This window comes from Lygodium microphyllum, chromosome 19 (assembly GCF_053477565.2).
Source record: "Lygodium microphyllum isolate KBCC chromosome 19, Lygodium_microphyllum_v1.1.10, whole genome shotgun sequence".
Classification (NCBI taxonomy): domain Eukaryota; kingdom Viridiplantae; phylum Streptophyta; class Polypodiopsida; order Schizaeales; family Lygodiaceae; genus Lygodium; species Lygodium microphyllum.
Genome location: NC_141153.1, coordinates 129,682,857 through 129,704,280, shown reverse-complemented (window position 1 = coordinate 129,704,280; position 21,424 = coordinate 129,682,857).

The following is a 21,424-nucleotide window of genomic DNA, read 5'->3' as shown; positions in this document are numbered from 1 at the left end:
CTTGAGCTATGATGTTGGCCTTGACAATCAATTTATGTGAATACCTAGAAAGCCTCATTCGGATGCAGTAGACATATATTGAGGTATGTAAAGTCCACCTTGTATTATGGACCCTTTTATGAGGTAGGTAAGTATATATAGGTGTTTGGATACACAGATGTAGATTGGACTAGTAGCAAGTATGATAGAAGATCTACGAATGGATTCATGTTCTCCCTTGGTAGTACAACAATTATGTATGGCACCACAAAGTAACCTATAGTTGCTTTATCAAGTAAAAAGGTTGAGAACACAGATGTTGTTATGGTAGCATGCGAGGTGGTATGGTTATAAAAGTTATTTGGTGATTTGGATATATAAGGAGATGGTCTAGTTTTCATTTACTGTGACAAAATGAGCACCATAAGTTAGCTAGGAACCCATTGTTCCATGCTAGGATAAAACACATTGAGGTGCATAACTACTTGTGAGAGATAAGATAATTGTATGAGAGATTGACTTTATATATGCCAGCACATAGGATCGGATAGCTAACATTTTCACAAAGGTATTGGGTGCAAAGAAGCATAAAATTTTTTGAAGTTCACTTCGAGTTGTAGAGATACAACTGAGCTTAAGGGGAGTTTTGAGATGCCAAGCTCAACATGTGCAGGTATTGATGAAGGACCACTTGGTTAGATTGGTCTACATATCTACAATTAGCATGTCCATGGTCAATATGATCCTCACATAGCAACTAACTTATCACTTATTATATTTTGTTTGTTACACCTACCTATATCTGGCATAGTTATAGTGCTAGTCGATTAGTGTAGTCAGTTATGCATTGTTTCACTTAGTAGGCTAATTTTCTTTATGTTATATCTTATCTATACTTTGTGTACATTGTATTGTGTGTGAAAGAAGAAGAAAAAACTTGCAAGAAATTTTTTTGGCCTCCATCTCTCTTTTTGTGTTCTTGAGTGAGCTTCCTCTTGTGTGTATGGTGTGTTTGGTGCACATAAACTCAGGCAAGTCCCTTCCCCATGTGATTTGTGATAAATCATGCCAAAGGTTAAGATATGTGCTACAAGCTATAGGATGTGCATATTTAGAGAAGGATGGATGTCATGTGATTCTATATCGAATGGTTCAATACTCTAGAGAAGTTTCATAGTGAGATTATCTTAGTTGTGCACCTCTAGGATTGATGTGTATATGTTTGTGTTGTATTTACATTAGTTCAAATAATATTTCATGAGAACCGTAGTTCGTTTTACATCTCTATTGCTATGAAAAGTGTTAAGTAATTGTCATGGGAAAAAAAATGGACGTTACTAATCACATTAAATAAAATTTAATAGAAAGTTTTAGGGTCAATGACCTTTAGGCTACTTCCATGATTTGCACCATGTTTTTTAGGTAGCATGAGGTGCCTACAATGATACAAAAAGTAGCAGGGGCAAAAGCTCTTAGTGCGTGATCAATTAGGAAGAAATCAAGGGGAAAGTCTAGAGAAGAAGAGGGTGAAGCTCTTGATAAGTGTAAGAGGACTAATATGGAAGCTTTGTGACTACCTTAAACCATTCCAAATGGAGAACACATAATGTCTATTGCTATTCATGAAGATATTTCTCTAATCTATAGAAATATCTCTAATCTACCTTGAATTTGTGTCTGAATATTATTCTTGGTTGTCTTGAATAGGGGGAGATTGAGGGTTACGTTGATGTTTCTTGATCTACGTTTATAGAAGATTGAGAGATTGAACCTTGGGCTATAAAAAGTGTATATTTTAATATGTAGAAGAGTGTATTATGCATTTGTATGGCGGCATGCATTGATACTAGATTGCTCTAATGCATGTATGGGCCTGATTTTGAGCTGCAATAGGTATATTATTTGATGCTTAATCTCATGTATACCAGACTCTAATGCATATGGGCTTAATATAATTTGGTCTGACTGAGCCATATCCTTAGTCTACAGTCTTTATATTGATTTGTATGTTGTACAAGGATTAAGCACAAGTCTTATGCAATAAATATACCCTTGAAATTGTGTTTCTTATCAATTGGATTTTTGTTGCCTTCAAATTCTACAAATGTTCTTTTCTTTGTGCTGCAAACTCTTTCTACTACTTGAGTCCTGGCTACTTTTTACCATAAATGATAAATGCCTTGATAATATGTTTGTTAAATTATATTCTTTCCCTACTAGATATACTCTATAGGTATTCTTACTATAAGTCTTTATGTAGAGTCAACAACATAAATACATTGTTCAATGTGTTGTAAAATGCACAATCAAATGATCTAGTAAGTATACTCTTGGACATGTTATGTAGCACTATTTTTTTAAAAACTCTAGGAGATTGCCAAGCAGTAATTGATTGTAATTTTAAGATTGTTTTCTGTGTATTTGGTAAATCAATCTATGTTTTTGAACTCATAATTGGTATGAACATACGATAGTACTTAAATATGTATTTTTTTATTGTGAGGGTCTAGCTTATGCCTAAGTCAATTTTTAATTTTCATTAGTTTGGTTGGGTTTTCTATATAGATGGACCAACATGTACCCATGTACATCGTAGCAAGTGCAATTTTCCTTTACATCAAAATCTATTAAACTTATAATGCAAGAATGTCCCAAACCTGACATCGAGCCTACATGGCAAGCATATAGTGTATCCCCAACTTGGTTTTTTTCGAAAGTTCATTTCAAAAGGTTCCCCCCCCTCAAAATGATGGATGTAATTGCAACAAACGTGTCGATTTTGCACCAACTTTTTTGGGGGTAGCTTATGGGAGAGGAAGAGTTTTTAATGTTAACATGATTTTTTGTCGTGTCTTCTTTCTATCACATGCACTGTTTCTTCAACTCTCAGGTTGAACGAGACGCCTAAGAAGAAGAAGAAGGGGGTATATTACCTCTCTTTCCTTCTCTCTCTCCCAACCTATGGCCTCCAACTCCTCTGCCTGTGCATGGTGCGAGAGGGAATGCAACGGACTAATGACACCTATATGTGGATGCAGGTGTGCATAGCAGGAGAGAGAATGGACATCTTCATTTGGAAGTCTTATCCATTGGAGCTCAACGAAGCTCTTGGAGGATAAGCCCGCGCCCCCGATCCTATTATGTGAGACTTATTATAGAATGAAAAAACTTCATACAGGATTTGAATTTACAGTTGTAATAGTAAGTGTATATATCTTTTATTATAGAAAAGAGAATGCATCTAGATAATGGGAACTTTCAGACCATTTGTGTGTATGAGACTTTGGTAATGAGTTCTAGTTTGTACATCATCATCTACATAGGATAGCAACACCAACCATATAACCCATTGCACATTTGTTAAGCACTCATATTTTGATTCATGTTTGAGTAAATATCAATAAACTATTGGTTTTATATATTTACAATGTGCACAATATGCATATAGTAGTTGATGCCTAGCTTGTAATGCATATAGCTACAAAATCACATTCCCTTATTCCCCCCTAAGCTGGAAAAAAAATTGTACGTAGTGAATTCACTATTGATATCCCCTCTCTTTGAGTAAAGTTGAGATCAATGGATCTTATACTATAAATATCCTCCATCACATAACCCTTATTCCCATCAAGTACAAATATGCATAATATTGGGGGTGCAAATAATGTTTTGTTAAGGAGAGGGCTATGAAAATACTTTAGACATTTTGAAGGTTTGAGCTCCCAAGTAGCCACTTGATTATTCACGTGTGAACTATATCATTTTGGTTGTAGGATATAGATCTTTTAGGATTCTGTCACAAGCACTTTGATATCTAAGCCTAGGTTCAAATGGGGTGGTAGAAGAAGAGTAGAAAGGGGCATACATTTTACATGCTTGGTGGGGTTTATTTGTAAAAAATTACTAAACTTTCAGACCCACAAAGACTTGGAAAATGCCCCCTCCCCCTCGGTACAAGCCTGTTCCACCCTACATTTTACGTTGGATGTATAGACCCCAACCTTCTAACCAATAAGTGTAGACCGTTTGGGTTTTCTCATTGGATGGATATAGAAATGTGAGAATTGGATACACAAGATTTCGCCATCCCTTGTGAACAAGTTATGTTGGAAAAGGTTGAACAATAGTGGCTGCATTTGAACCCACTCGAAACTTACCATCTAGAAAAAAATTGAACACATTGTTCAACTACATATTGGCTATGCCTAGCATGATGATGAAGATGACCACTACAAACCTTACCATTACTATTTTGTCGGTGTAGGCATTGACAAAGGTGAATAAAGATTACCAACAAGTAAGTTAGTGAAGAGGATGGGGTGGGGGCAATGTAGATGTTCTATTTCTTGCTATTTTCTTTTAATACATGTGAATTGCAATATTCCTATATTTTATGTATGGAGAATGTGAGATTTAGGTCTCTCTCTCCCTCTCTCTCTCTCTCTCTCTCTCTCTCCTGCCTACTACTAAGTTTGAATCTACAACGTAACATTGGCTATAAGACTCTTACAATTAGGCAAACTAGCTCTCCCTCCCTTCCTCCAATCCCCCCACCTACCTCTCTCTCTCTCTCTCTCTCTCTCTCTCTCTGTCTCTCTCTCTCTCTCTCTCTCTCTCTCTCTCTCTCTCTCTTTGTCCTTTAGCAACTTAGCATTATTATTTAAGAAGCAACTATTAGATTCCACCCTAAAATGATATCCATGTATGGAGGGAGTGTACTTGGATATGGACTCCTTTTGTTCTAGGCCAATGACCTACAATGTAATGATCTTCGGATGAAAAAGCTCTCTTCTTGGATTTTTTCCTTCCCTTTGACAAGCTTTTCCTTGGTAACTTCAAGTTTCCTCATGGAATTATAGTGTACACATGTTGTGTGACTTAAGTGCACATGAAAGTTTATTGTGAACCCATCATTGCTTAGTAACTTTGAGTTGCTGAACCCATTAAAGATAATGTGTATATTGTACCATAGTAGTAGCTAGATAAAGTAAGGTGGTATACCACATAGCATGTAACTACTTTTATAAGTGAACCAAAATTTAGTATTGTATTTCATTATGTGCATTGCATCAGCTTGGCACCCACTCTGACTTGGATGCTTGGAAGAGTTAATAGCACCCACTCGAACTTGGATGTTATAAACCTTAACAATATTCTATTACAATATTAATATTTCTATCAACTTTTTCCGAGCAAAATGCAAAGCGAGCAAGGTGTAGTTGCGTGAGCTTTGCAATGATTCATAGCATGCGAAGCATGGTATTGGGTGTGGCCATGCTAGCTAGTCATGTTTATGCTTTGTGAAGGTACTACAAGCACAAGTAAAGTCTAGCACATAAGTAAGCACCATTGATGTGGAGAAAACTACGCTTTAAATTGGTAAAGCAACCATCTCATCATGAGTAGACCATCATGCTTATCTAGGACATGTAGTTTCCAAAGAGTAAAACCCACCCATACAAACATAGTGAGGCTTGAAGGAGTCCAAGACTTAATAGAAAAAGAGAGAAACAAAGTGGCAAAGATTTTGCTCATGCCATAGGCTTGATTGAGGAGTCTTTCCTTGTCATGTTTTTAAAGTCTTGTGTTGTTTTCTCAAAGTACATTAAAAAAGGAGGTCCTTTTGTCACATTTTATTGTCCAACTTCCAATGCTCATGTTGTTTTAAGGAGCATCATATATAAAGAGAGCAAGAGACACTAAAGCAAATGAGGTATCAATGTGATGGTAAGGTCAATTGAAGAGGCTATCTTTGTCATGCTTTCTTTATTACATATGTTTGCTCTTTGCCATGTTTTTTAATATCATGTTGTTTTTTCCAAAGAGTAAGTATAATTTCCAAGTGGTGGATTTGACACTTGAATGCATCGAGGCTCCTAGAGATTCTGAAAATTCCAAGTGGTTCATAATGAGCTATTTTGGTAGCAAATGTATAAACCTTCAACCTCTTAAACTTTGAATAGATTGTTAAATCATGTTACACATAATTCGTGTTTTTTTTAAGACTGAAAAGTTAAGGTTTTGTAACTTTTGAGGTCTAAAACCTTCCTGTTCGTATTTTCAGGGGTTTTCGAGAAACTTTCTAAAATCGTGGAAAATACAAAGAAGAAGGGGCTTATTAGTATCAAAATGAGTAGGTGAGGCGATTTTTATGACAGTTGGGCTCGGTCCAACGTGCTATAATTTATGTAATGACTGACGTGACGAGCGATGAAACGAGACCAAAAGCTAGTAGCATCTACGACAGTTTAGCGACTTGCATGGTATGGGTCCAAGCACGAGAATGTTCAACCTACCCTTATATCCTTATAATATGCATGCAGAAGACTGGATGCATGCAAACAAAAACTAGATAACTCATCTTCATCGTCTTCGTCACTGTAAGAACGTGTGATATTCTAACGTCAACGCGTGCGTACAGACATCATATTCCTTTGCGACGCAGATGCTCTATGGAATTCGCACACTACAGTGATCATCCAATGGTATAATTTATTCCTGTGCATTGAAAACTGTTCAGATTATCTCATCTTGCAAGCCCCTAATCAAACTCGTTCCTTGACTCGCAAGTCACGATTATTAAAACTCGTTCCTTGACTCGCAAACCTTGATTATCTCGCAGCGTACGGTTGAAGGAAGGTTAATTATGTCTGTTGTGGTCAATGACAGATTGAGCGGGACTGGTCTGCAAGCAGCCGTCCTCAAGAGTTCGTCTTCCGTTAACGTTTGTATCAGACAAACATTAGTCGATTGAATTCGTCGATGACAGTCTAATTTGCGAAATAGGTCCTGAATATATTTGTAAGCTCTGGTTCAGTGCCTGCTATAGAAGATGATACATCATTAGAAGGTAATAGAGTAGAACTGTTGTGTATTGCCAGCCACGCATGCACAGAACAGAGACAGACACACACGCACACGCACACACGCACACTCACACTCTCTGTCTGTTTGTGCGTATTTTCATGAACTGTTTCGGTACAAACACATTCCTTGATTGGATTCCTAACCTACTTTGCATTAACCGATATATACACCGCACTATGGTCAGCGATGCTTTCCGGCCAGCTCTAGCTGCTCAAGAAGGCTCTGGTTGCGCCCTCCTGTATCATCCGCAAGCCGGCGTGGAGGAAGAGGGAGTTCCTGTACCAGGAGAGACAATCAATGCGTGCGCGCATTCCCTAGCGGGTGTTAATACGTCCTCTCCGCTACCAAATGTAGCGACGCTCTCTGCACTGCTTATAGCTGCATTGCTCTATGTAGCGTGGCATCGATGGTCGCAACGAGGTGGTCAAGATCCTAAGACATGGCCCATCCTTGGCTCTCAGCTCGAGGCCTCCAAGTACTACGACCGCCTGTATGACTGGATTACCAATTTCTTCAGTGATAGCCACAGGACTGTGAAGATATCTTCCCTGTCTCGTTGCACCTTTCTCACGGTGGATCCCGCGAACATTGAATAGGCTAAGACTTGAAAAGTTGTGTCATGATTTACGACTGTATTATTGTATCCAGGGAGCGGAGGCACACGAGAGGCTCCACGACATGCACGGGGAAGGTATACTGAACGTCGATGGAGAGACCTGGAGGACCCAGCGCAAGATTGCTAGCCTCGAGTTTTCTGTGAAGAAACTCAAGGTTCTCACAAGCACATCATACAGAGAGGGAGCTCTGAAACTGGCCCAAGCGTTGATGTCCAGCCTTGCAAGTTATGATGACCATGACTCGTCCAAATCGAGACCTACAGTGGATATTCATGTCTGGTACATCAAATCGTAATGATCATCAACCTTAATGCATCGGCCGATCAAGCCATGATTATCGCACTGGCTGGAAGATTGTTATAACGATCAGTTCTTTCTGTTGGTAATTATGGCAGGAGCTTTTCTCTTCGATGACATTTGAGACAATCTGCCAGGTGGTGCTGGGCAGGTCTGCACTAGATGCAAGTGCGGGATCTCCGCCTGCAACGTCGATGCACGAGGTCGCGGCTGCCATCGATAATGCGCTGGAGATGATCACGCGGAGGCACAGGTTCCCGTGGTGAAGGCTGCAGCGCTTGTTCAACGTGGGGTTGAAGAGGTTCCTGCGGCAGGAGATGGGCAAGCTGGACTCGTTCTTTTCGGAGGTCATCCGGCGGCGTAAGACGGAGGCGGCGCGGGCGGTGGCGGTGGCGGCGGAGGCCGTGGGCGCATCAGGACTGGTACGTACCTACGCGTAAAACGGCATTCAAGCCATGCCCAACACCGTGACGTGGCCGGATTCGCTGGCATGACCATGTGCACGAGATCAGATCAGGCTAGTGGGTGTCGACTCTCGAGAGTCGAGACTCAGACGACCCTTGCTAGCGAGGCTTAGCCGCGTTTGATTCATGGCATGCATAATAGTTTATATGGACCCAGATTCCATACCAGATCATAACGTAAAAACAAACTTTTCAAAACTGACAAAGTCGAGAACAGAAGAAATGGAAGTAGTATAAAAGAACATTTTGCCCACCCTTTTTCCTTTTGTATCTATAGGATTAATCGTAAGCATTCATTTTATAGGAAAGGTTTATAGTGATTGCTTTGGAAGTAAAATGGATGGAAGCAAAATAGATAACGGATGTTGTGTTGACGTTTGTTGACATTATAGGGAAGCAAAGATAATGTAGACCTACTATCATGCTTTCTAGGGTACCAGTGTCAAGCACCAGAACAAGACAACCCATGTAAGAAAGGGACGATGTGTGATGAGGAGGTGCGTGATGCTATGTTGATAGAGTAGTTGCATCATGCCACAAATCGATAGAGGATAATGGAATAAGATAGATGAAGAAAGAGAACTAAAGAATAGATAAATAACATGTTAAAGTTTTAGTTTCCAATTATTGAATCTTGAGTTATAGAATCATTGTCAGTCCCTAAAGCCAAGGATCCAAACCTCATACATAATCTAATAACTCAATATGGTTTCTCATGAATTCCTAGCACAAGTCACATTAGCTCAACTCTTCCTAATCGTGACCATTACATGAAATAATAAGGGTTCTTGTAGGAATATTAAGGATATATACATATGCATGCACTCAATATATAAGAAAGCAGAGATAGCTACTCATTACATGCACTCAATGTCTTTTTCTAGATTGGCATAAATTTCAAGCCATCTATAATCCAATGAAGATCAAGTGTAGTATTACATTTCAAAGGAAGTTATTCTTATCATGTGAGAAGGTCACAATATTTCAGGCTATCTGAAGCTTTATGAATCAAAGATGGAATTCTTTGGTGTACATATGAATATGATGAGCCAATACTTTGTACAACTAGTAACTTCTTTCCTAAATCCATGCATCAATAAGCTCTATGTTGTGATTCTGTTTTGGCCTGCCTTCAAGAAATCCTTGAAGGAAAAGTACTTCACGAAAGATATTGGGATGGATTTGAGGAGCTACTTTTGTGGGTGGATGTACAAGCCAAACAAGGGCTCGTTTGGCAACATAGCTACTGCAAGATTTTAAGTTTAGGTTTAATGAGATGGATGTTGCATGTTAAGTGGCCTTAGAGACCAAGAAGGTAGAATTATTCTTAGAGGTAGCGAATCTAGCACTTCAAGTCTAATTAGGAGAGCTCTTGAAAGATATATTGCAACCTATGGATATTAAGATTGATTAGCAGGATACAAAGGGCATTGTCATCACTACTTTGGTAAGGTGACATATGTAAAAGTCTAGAGTGTATAATGATAGTATACCTCCTAAGATTCCTCCTATTTCTATGCCTTCTACTATTCTAGTCTTGGCTCTTGTCTCTATGCCTACACGTGTTATGCCTACACTTGTCTTGTCTATTTCTACTTCTATACTTGCATCTGTCTCGATACCTATGTCTATGCTTATGCCTATGCTAGTACCAGAAGCTATGATTATGCCACCATCTTCTATGGATTTTCCACTTTGGAACAATGGTATAGATGAGATAATTAAAAGTTTAAGAGATCTAAAGCTTGATGTTTTGAGATTTGTAGGGCCAACCACTATGCCTGAAAGAGTAGGACCTTCACAAGTACCTCTAAGAAGGGACAATGTTAGGAGATGTATTTAGTGTGATAATCTAGTGTCAGTGCAAGGGTTGCAATTTTTTTGAGGTTGCAAGGAGAAGGAATTTAGTATATTAGGGGCCTAAAAATAATATATGCTTGGCAAAGACTTTTATTCCTATGACATTGAGCTTTGGCAAAGAAGAAATGAAGCAAACTCTTGAGGATATGGGTATGCAAGCCTCATATGTGGCTAGAGATGATAGCTTTGCCTATGGTATGTAGATTGTGAGGGGACCAGATTAAGTTAGAACTATGGGCTTTTAGATACCATAGGCACCAATGGATGCTTTATCTATGCATAACTCGCAAAGATCTAGGGAACTCGGGTACTTATTGAGGAGAAGAGGAGATGTGATGATGATGCTCGTAGTGTATCTAAAAAGACTAGAGGAGGTGAGTCTCTTGCTTTCTCTCCTAGGCTAGTTCCTAAGCAGGTTATAGATGATGCATAGAGAAAGGAGAAAAAGAAGAATGTGTGACCCAAGAAAAAGCTTGGATATAAGTTTTTTTAAGGCATTGAAAATGCTACACAACTTAAGAGAGTGCTTGAAGATCAAATTTTAAATCGTAAAGTGCAGTTAACTCTTGGAAAAATCTTGGGAGTAGTTAAGAAAAAGTTTCATGAGGAGATCATAAACATATAAAGAGAAAGAGGCAAATAGTGTAAATTGTAGAAGGATAGAGGATCTAGAATGAGGTGTTTCTTGATGAGAGAGAAGATGAGGCTCATGAGGAGAATACTACTATATGTTCAAATATTGTTACAAATACCCATCTAGTGTATTATGTGGATGATGGCACATCTATTCTAGTTTCATACAATCACTTTTCTAGGCCTCATTAGGTTCATAGCACTGCGGACATACTAGTCAAAATAGGTGAGAATGCTACTTCATGTATTACTTTTCTTAACCATGGGTCTAAGATTATTGTAATTGTGTGCAAAGTCTATGAGAGTGCAAAGTATCCAATTGATGTGGATCACGATTTGTGGATGAGAGCTGCCAAAATACATCGATGGAATTGTATGCTGCATGCACAAATATTAGGATATTTGTAGGTGATCTACAAGAGGATTTTTATTTATTTGTATATGACAATTGCTAATATGAAGTCATATTGGGTTAGCCATTTATTATAGAGGTATGTACCCATGGAGACAATATTGATGGATAATGGCTTGACTTATGCAAATGAGTTTGTAGCAGAGATGGAATGAGGGCTATTCAATTCATATAGTGTGTATAAACCATCCTATGAGTATGGATTATTTACAAGGTGCTCCTTTACCTGTAATAGATTTGGAATTTTCATTAGGCACCACTTTTCTATGAGACAATGGTGGTACGGAATGGGATTAGTTCTCATCTCCTGGTAATGGGGTTTTTTGTTCTAGCTTTATTGGACTTTGTGATGAGACTTCTATTTCTTATTAGAGGGTTTCAGATATGCCTAGGATTTCCAGGCAAGATATATGGAAGAGAATGAAAACATTCAAGGAGATAGCTAGGAGAAATTGGGTTTGTCGTGCATGTCAAAAGATATTTGTGACGTGGGTGCTTGATTCACGTGGATAGTTGCTTATGCACATGTTTGGTGAGTTGATGATTATATGGTTATTTGATCTAATTGGCTAGATATTTGTGGCCCATCGTAGGAATGAGCAAGTTTAGAGGGAGTGGATGTTGTGGTGCTATACATCCACCTTTGAAAGACCTTGGCGGATGCGAGTAGAAGAGTCAAGAAGCAAGAATAAAATTAGCATCATTTGGCATGCTTTGCATCGTTGAGTAACATAGGATGTACATACTTTTCATTCTTCAACAAGGATGAATAAGACCATGGGTTTGGAGAGGTATATTGAGACATTATAGAGAGACATGGAGTGAAAGGAGTAGAGTTCATGATTATCTCGTGTCAAGTGATATTGTGGATGCAGATGATATCAAAGAATGGGTGTATCTACACTTGGTATGATGAAATTTCATCGGTGTCATCAGTGGGAATATGAAAATGAAAGGTTTTCTACGAGATAATTGACACAAGACCTAGAGTCAAAATAATCCAGCCTACATACTCCAACATTGGTAGTTATGCTCACACATGCTAACCTATGCATCGATCCTAAGATTCATGTACCTACGCATTTTCCTTGCATCTCACATCCACACACATAGGTCTGGGGCATGTAGGTCACATCACACCATTGCACATGTAGACATTGTTGTACAAGTAAACGTAAAGGTGAGAACACTAAACCTGCAAAAGCAAGAGCACAAGGATTTGAGGAAATAAAGATCTAGGATACAAGGAATCGGAGAGGCTAGAAGCTCAAGAGCCAAACAAGCAAAAGGTACCACAATCATTGTTGACTTACAAATAGCTTACTTAAAAGCACTACAAGTTGTTTTAAGCATTCACAAGTTTTTGCAAGGATGGAAATCCCAGTTGCACACTATGCACTTACATGTAATTGAAATCATGAATAGGTGCAACCTTTGTGAGAGCGGAGTTTTGAGCCCATGATGTGCCTAAAATTTGCCAAAAAATCAGGAATTTAGGGGAAAAATATTAGACATCGAAGGCGACGGCTGTAGCTAGGACGATTTTAAGCACCAAGCAAAAGACGACTTTTAAAAGGCACCCAAGCGAAACTTGTGGATTTTTTATAATTTTTTTGACTACCGTATGGGATGCCGGGAGCTGCCAGTCAGTGCGGGATGACGAGATGGACGCGCAGGATTTTTCAGAGGCTCAAATGGAGCCCGGACGTAGAAGAGGCAAAAAATTGGCCAAGATTTGAAAGGGTGGACAAATTTAAGACCAAAGGGGGGGTGCCCTTTGGGACTTTAACTCCCCCCCCCCATTTTTATCAACAATTCGTGGAGATATGGCGGTAGCAGCAACGCGGTGCAAATCCCCCCCCCCCCCCTCACACATCATGATTTTGGGCTGCAAAGAACCCATGGAACCGACAATACCCGGAAACTTCTCCCTCTTTGTTGATTCTATCGTTGGTCTTCACGCGGGATATGGCTGTCTGGAAGAAGAGATCAGGATCTAGTCCTTCTCTCTCCTCCCTCTCTCTCCCCTCTATGGGATGTTCATGCGCATCATCTTGAAGGAGGAATCATGAAGGGGATTGAAGAAAATTGTGATGGAGATTGATGGAGATGCTAAAGATTGATGTGCAGCATTGGATTGAGAGCAATGGAGGCTCTGTCTATTGGTTATGTAGTCATTTAAGGCATCTCGGGTTTTGTAAAAACATGGTATGACCATTTTTATGAAGAAAATGAAGGATTTTTTATAATTTATGATGATAGTTATGTTCTTATTGGATGAAAATTTGTTTGTGTACTGGTTGCATCATGATTAATTGCTATGTATCAGAAAATCTTGATTTTGCAATGATTTACATGCTCTATTTAATTCCCATAAACCCGAAATGCGGTTTTTAAGCGGTAAAATGGTAGTTTTTCCGTTTCGGGTGGGTGAAAGGTGTTCCCATGGGGGAAAAATAGAAGATATATTGAATGTTAGTATGCTGAGGTGATTGAAACAATAGAAATTAGAAAATAGCATATTTTATTACCAAATAAATCAAGAAAATAGAAAAAATAAGGGAAAAAATAGAAATGCGGCTCACAAAAATAAGAAAAAATATAATGATTGTTTGTGGATGTATGGTAGTGGCAAAGCATGAGGTTTAGCCTCATTTTGCCCTATATCCTTGTCAAAGTTGGTGATTTATCGCTTTTCATACATCAAAACATGACAAAATGAACCTCTACACCTATGCAACGGAAGCAATACTTAAACATAGAGGGTTGGGATGTTTGAATGGTGCGATTTGCGTGCTGATTGTTGCTGATTTTTTGATGCATATCATGACATAGAGTTCATTGTATTTTAATTAAGAGGATAGTAGCACGAGTGTTGTCTCGGTGCTATTCTTACATCGCCGCAATGGGTTAGTGAATGAGCATTGGAAAGCCCGATTGTGCGCCACATGTTTCTGATTTAAAATTATGTTTGAGCACTTTAGGATCATCCACTTTTGCATGTGCATATCAACCATGGTATCAGAATACAAAGGACTGGATGTATAGCACATGTTTTCGATTATGATGACCCACGCTTGAGTGAGGAGAGGCAACCTAAGCCGTAGGATAAATGTTCATTCTTGGAAAAATTATTTGGTAGGGACACATGGTATTTCTTGGAATGCGTTCAAGATGAAAAAGTGGAGTTTGTTCGTTTGTTCTATATGTTGAGCAGCGCATCAAGGGGCCAATCGCTGCGATGTAGGAGAGCTGCAGTGAGGCCGTGGTGATTCCACCGAGAGGTTGCCTCCCATGTATGTGATTATCGTGGCATTTATTGCCAATTTGTAAGGGTTCTCCCTCTATGGGATTTATAGAAAGGGAAACGTTGGACTACAAAACTATGAACGCATAGATTAGGCTTTAGGACAGTTCATCCTTTAGCAGCAAATAGACGCTCCTGGCCCGCGAGGCCGTAAGGGTGTGTTTGTCTGTTATGAGCATGAGGTCCGGCTAGTGCCATAGCCACTTCCGACTGATTTGAGGTCCCATCAGTGGTGCGTCTGCCGGGAGCTATGAACACGTGGTGGTTCTCGAATCTAGGGTTTTTAGGGACCAAAAAGTTGATTTATGTCCTTTGACAAGGACCGTCAAGCAGAAATACAAAAAGAAAAACGTGCTGAGAGGGCTAGACGGCGGTTGGAGATTGTAAGTCGCTATTCTCCTCAAAGGAGTAGCCCGATACACATAAAAGGTAGTGGTCTTAGTAACCCAACTGCTGCACATAGTCCTTTAGGTGCAGGAGGAAGTGTAAGTTCTTTCTGTCTTCCACCATGTCAACCCACTTCAAGTGGGGGTGTGATTCCATTAGTCCAAACTCCTATTGTCGATCCGATTGTCATCATGGCACAACCCATTGCAATTCCTGTAGGACACCGCATTTGCCAGCTTTAGGAGTTCCTTTGCCCATTTTTAATGGGTTCGCTGAAGAAGATGCGGAGTTTCACATTTGTGAATTCCAAAGATAAATGTTTAATTACCGCATCCAAGATGAGGGACATCTTATGATGTTCTTTAACATGACATTAAAAGGAAGGGCTGCAGTATGGTATCATAGCATAGAGACTGGAATCATCACTACAATTGACCAATTTTATGCAGCTTTCCAAGGAGAATATGCCCCTAAAAGAGGTGGCCAATACTAGTTGCGTGTTTTGAATGTAACACGCCAAGACCCCCATGAGAATGTGAAAGCCTATGCCAAGAAGCTTAAGGAAGTATTTCCTAAGTTACAAACTTACATTCCCATTCCGCCAGCTGCCCAATTGCAATACTTCTTGCATGGATTGGATTTCAATATCCAGGTACAATTGAGCAGTGTGGATTTGGCTGATATAGACACCACCATAACGCGGGCAGAAGGAGTAGAGTCACGATTAGAAATGGCCTACTCCTCTCGAATAAATTTTAATGCGGTTTTAGTACCTGGAGGCAATTTACCATTGATAAATGGAAGCCAAGGGATGCCTATGAATAACTCTAATGGGAGAGGAAACATGGTTCAAAATGTACCTTTGCTGCCAGCTCCTCCCAGTGTGACTATGCCTATGGCTAGTCAGTTGGCTCCACCAAATGTTGGAGGTCAAGCTTCGAACCCTAATGTTGTTCCTGTGAGTCAACAACCAATGCCCAATCAAATTGTTAGGCTAATGGAATGACAGATAGATGATCAAGGCTATGAGTCGAGTGCCTCTAATGTCCTTGGAAAAGTTAAGGATATGATGAAGCACTACACCGACATGATTTCTAAACAATATCGACACATAGCTGTTGACGTCAATTTCCTGAAGAAGCAACATAATCCGATAGGGAGTCGACACCTTGAAGAGGGTGGTCCCTCAAGATTCAGCTGTAAGTGGTGTGGCGGACAACATTTCTCTAGAAACTGTCCAAATGTTAAATGTGATATTTGTGGGAAGTCGGGCCACTTAGCCGATACCTGTTGGAGTAGGATTAGTTCCCTCTAGCAAGGGAGTAAACAGCCAGATCTAGTTAATCATAGAGCGCAAGGTAATAACCTCCAGCAAAATGATGGACCAAGACAAATATTGCAAAGGGGAAAGACCACTATAGAGGAGTGGCCACAAGGCAATGGAGTCAGCCTTATCGACGTTGTACACATCAAGGGCGCTGAAACCTCTAACCTACAAGCCGTGACAAGAGGCCAAAAGGCTAAAGAGGGTGATAAAGATAATGCAAATCCAGTCGAGAAAAACCCTAAGCAAGGAGATAAGGGGAGGCAAGTCCTGAATCCTGGCGTGGAAGGTGGACCTCTAAGGTCTATTGACAGAAAAGTCGATCTTAAGAAGGATGAGGAAGTGCCAAAAAAGAAGGCAAGAGCTAAAAAAGAAGCACCAAAGCTGGTCTCGAGACCAAAAGACAGAATGGTTTGGCGAGAAAAGAGAGATTTGGCTACCTATCGTGATTTTGATTTAGCAAGTTCTCTTTGAAAAGTCAAACCAGATGTAAACCTCTTAAAGTTGATTAAATTATCTTGAGGAATATGCAAGGAATTTAAGAATATCCTGCGTATTGGGTATATTGTAGAACCTTTGGGCATAGCACGATTAGGGGAAGATTGGTTTGATCATGCTGAAAAGAATTGCCCTAGGGTTCCAGCATACGTGGATGGAATACTAGTGGAGCATGCTATCGTAGACACTAGGTCCTCTGTCAATATTATGAGTTCAAAGTTGATGAAGAGGTTGGGTCTAGGTATCCAAAAAGATAGCTCCACCCTTCTTAGAATGGCTGATGATAGTCTAAGGCAACCAGAAGGTTGCATTACTAAAGTCCATGTTACAGTTGCAAGTGTAGAATGCTTCCTGGACTTTAGGGTGATAAGATTTGCAAGACATCCTAGCTATCGAGTCATGCTAGGTAGGCCTTGGATTTTTCAAACAGACTGTCAATTCGATATACCCCCCGGTCGAGTAGTTCTAGGTAGAGGTGCTAATCGAGTAATAGTCGATGCTTACCCTAAGTCTCCTCAGAGTGAGAGAGCTCCTTTATCCTCTACTGAATTAGAAACAACAGATGATCCATCTAGTAGTGAGACATCATCCAGCGATGAATCTAAAGAGGGGTCCACTACAGAGGATATTTATCAGATAACTCTGAATGAGCCGATAGAGCCGCAAGATAGGATAAGAGACGCCGATGTGATTGAGTTGGACCTTGGCACGCCGAATGATTCGCGGCCAATTAAATTAGATTCCATGCTCAGTTCAGCAGAAAGGGAGGACTATGTGTCCTTGATTCAAGAATTCCGCGACATCTTTGCTTGGAGTTATGATGAGCTGAGAGGCATTTCTCCCAGCTTGGCTGTTCATACTATTCATGTAAAAGAAGGCAGTCGTCCTATGCGTCAAAAAGTAAGGCGTATGCCTTTTGAATTGAGGGACGGGCTATTTGAGGAGTTACAAAAGTTGCGGAAAGTTGGTTTAATCTTCCCTGTACAACACACAGAATGTGGTCACCAGTTGTCATCAGGAAGAAGAAAAACAACCAGATCCGACTATGTGTAGATTTTAGAGAGCTGAATAAGCAGACGGTTAAGGATTACTACCCGTTGCCATTTATTGACCAGATTTTGGATCAATTAGCAGGTAGGGAAATATATTCGTTTATGGATTGCTTTGCGGGTTATAACCAGATGGCAATTGCAGAAGAGGACAAGTTGAAAACAACTTTTATTACTGTCTTTGGTACTTTTGCGTACCATGTGATGGCCTTTGGTTTGTGCAATGCACCTGGATCATGGCAACGAACAGCAGACAAGACCTTTGGTGACATCTCCCCAGATGAGTTGAAAGTATTTATCGATGACCTTGGGGCAGCCACTATAAGGAAAAGGATGTTGATTATCTTAAGAAAGTGTTTTGAGCGCTACAGACAATTTTGTATCGCTCTTAACCCACCGAAGTGTATCTTTGGAGTGCCTTATGGGCTATTGCTAGTTCATATGGTGAGTTCAGTAGGGATCGCAACTGACCCTGAAAAGATCAAGGTTATAGTCGCTATGAGTCCACCACACACTCTGAAAGAGGTACATAGATTTCTGTCATCGGTAGGGTACTATCAAAGGTTTATAAATACCTTGGCAGAAAGGACGTTGCCATTAACGAACTTATTATCCTTTAGCTGTCTATTTGTATGGAGCGACCCTTGTAAGGTAGCTTTCGAGGATGTGAAACAGAAGCTAGTAAAAGCACCAGTTTAAAAGCACCTAAAAGAGACGATGTATTTTACATATTTTCAGCAGCCACCATGTATAGTATCAGCTACTGTTTAGCCCAAATATGGGAGGAAAAGTGGTATCATCCGATAGCTTTTGCTAGTCAAAAATTGGGCGTATCAGAAATTAACTACACCTATATGGAGAAGTTGTGCCTTGCGATGGTCTTTGCGACTAAAAAATTCAGGCACTACATCCTCTATGAGAAGGTAGTTTTCTATACGAAGACGGAAGGGCCTTATGAACAAGCTGTAACTGTCTGATCATTTGGAAAAGTGGTTAATCACTTTGCAGGAGTTTGATTATTAGATTAAGAGTAACCCACCGAGGTTGCAGGGGATTGTGGAATGCCTTGTGGATTTCGGGGAGCCGAAAGAGACTTTGGCTGAAGGAAGTGATATCAAAGAGATGTTTAAAATTGATATAACTTCTATTCCATCTTGGTATGCTGGCGATCATGCATTATCTATCAACAGGAGAGACTGGAGCTGGTTTATCAAAATCACAAAAGAGAAAAATCAAACAACAGGCTTTGAAGTTTTCCTTGATCGCAGGAACACTATATCGATAGGGTGTTGATGATATCTATCGCCGATGTGTGATGCATGACGAGGTTCCTTTCATCTTGGAAGAGTGCCATGACTCTGTGTGTGGAGGGCACTTCGCTGGACGGTTGACGACACAGAAAGCTTTAAGAGCTGGATGTTGGTGGCCGTCCATCTTCCAAGATTCCTTTGAGTATGTTAAGAGATGTGATACCTGTCAAAGACATGACAGCAAAGAGAATAGGAAATGCCCACTTATGCCTATTATGGCTATCCTTCCATTTGAGAAGTGGGGCATTGACTTTGTGGGTCCTATCACCTCGTCATCTACTACTCAGAAGAGGTACATTATAGTAGCAACTGATTATTTTACAAAATGATTAGAAGCGTGGGCAATGAGGCAGGACAATGCAAAAGAGACTGTAAGTTTTCTCTTAGAGCAGATTATCTGCCGTTTCGGTCCACCGAAGGAGCTAGTGTCGAACCGTCAAATCCACTTTTTGAATAAAAAGATCAAAAGCCTGACTAAAGCTTGGCAAATAAAGCATAACAAAACGACCCCCTATAATCTGCAAGCCAATGGGCAAGTCGAAAGTACTAGTAATCAGCTTGTGGGTATCTTGTCTAAAATAGTCTCGGAGAAGAAACGAGACTTGGACAGGAAGTTGTATGTGGCAGTATGGGCGTACAATATAACGTTCAAGCGAGCTACCGGCCATACTCCATTTAAATTAGTTTATGGGAAAGAGTGCGTGTTACCCCTCGAAATCGAGTTGCCAACCATACGGTTTGCAATTAACCACTCTTTGGGAGACGAGGATTCACTCTTTGAATGGTTCGCGACCATAGCTCACCTAGTTGCACGACCTTAAAGCAAAGAAGTATACCTTTAAAAAAGGGCAATTAGTTATGCACTACGATGCTCATAGGGAGCTGTTTCCAAGAAAACAGGAACCTAGATGGGATGGCCCCTACAAGATTGTTAGGATAGGGAAAAATAGGTCTACGGCTCTACCAGCTAATCTGCAAGGAGTAGAATTTAAAAATAAGGTTAATATTAATAAGATTAAACCTTATTATTTCTAAGTATGCTAACACGGCGCAATGCATTGCAGGTCCATGCTGGGGCTGATTTGAGACTTGCAAAAGCTCTTAAAAATGGTTGATGGGGCGGTTAATTCATTATTTGGAGCACCCATATCTGGAGTAGAGATACCATCAGGGGAAACTTATCTGGTGGAGCAAAGGATACAAAGTGATTGAGTAAGAAGACGGAACCTTTGTATGGGAGATCAAAGTCTTTTGCCATCACTATTTACGAATGTTGACAAGTATCCCTGTTGAGTTTAATGAAGAAGGGGATGGAGCCATCAGTTCATCCTCTAAACATGTTAAATTTTGAATATCATAATTACGAATACAGGAGTTTGCGATGGTAGGCTGTGTAAACCCATTGTGGATGTACACATTATATTTTGACGGAGCGTCCAGGGGCCCTAATAAAAAAGGGAGTGTTGGAGTAGTAATCCGAGATCCCCGACGTAGAGTTGCAATGAAGTTAGCTGCTTATCTCGGGGTAGGATTCACTAACAATATGATGGAGTATAAAGTCTTGATTATGGGACTGCATATTGCCAAACAAGGTGGTATTCGGCGGTTGTTAGTAAAAGGGGATTCTCAGTTGATCTTGAATCAGCTAGATGGAACATACACAGTGCGGAATCCCATCCTTTTTATGTATCATCGAGCTGCCATGACCCTACTTGAGGAGTTTAAGAGAGTGTCTCTTCAGCTGATTTCACATTATTGGAATCAATTTGCGGATTCACTGGCAAACCTTGCTTATGAAGAAGACATTTTCTTCAACTGTGGTCCTAGTTTGGATATTGCTATCAATAATGCGACAGGACCTGGTCGCTTGTGGGGAATGTTATCAGAGCATGCAATATATGGCAGGTCATGGTTGATATGGGTGATGCAGAGAGTAGCCGAGACCCATCTACCATTGTTATCCTGGACCCATAAGCTGACTAGACAACATGTTATGCTTACACCTCTTGCTATATATGCAGGAGGGATGGGTCATAATCTTATCCATTTAGCTTAGGGACGCGAGTCCTATTTTTTCTCTTTGAAAAGGAGCATATTATTGTATATCTGTACTATTTCGGGGAAGGATGTGTAGGTGCTATTCTGTTTGATCTCGTTAGGCCAAGATGGCCAGTTTGGCGAGGTTTTAATGATTTATTTTGTTAGGCCAAGAGGGCCGATCAGTTTTTGTAGTAAAATGTTTTATTTCATTAGGCCAAGAGGGCCAGTCGTCTGTTTAGTACGGGTGCGGTTAATGGTTTCTTGTTTTAGTCCTGTGCTAGACAGGTTCAAAGAAGAGCTTGGCAGGAGCCTATGTCATGTGGTAGCTTCTTGTGGCCCTATCCAAGTGATATCTCTCTTTTACGAGTATCATGTTTTTG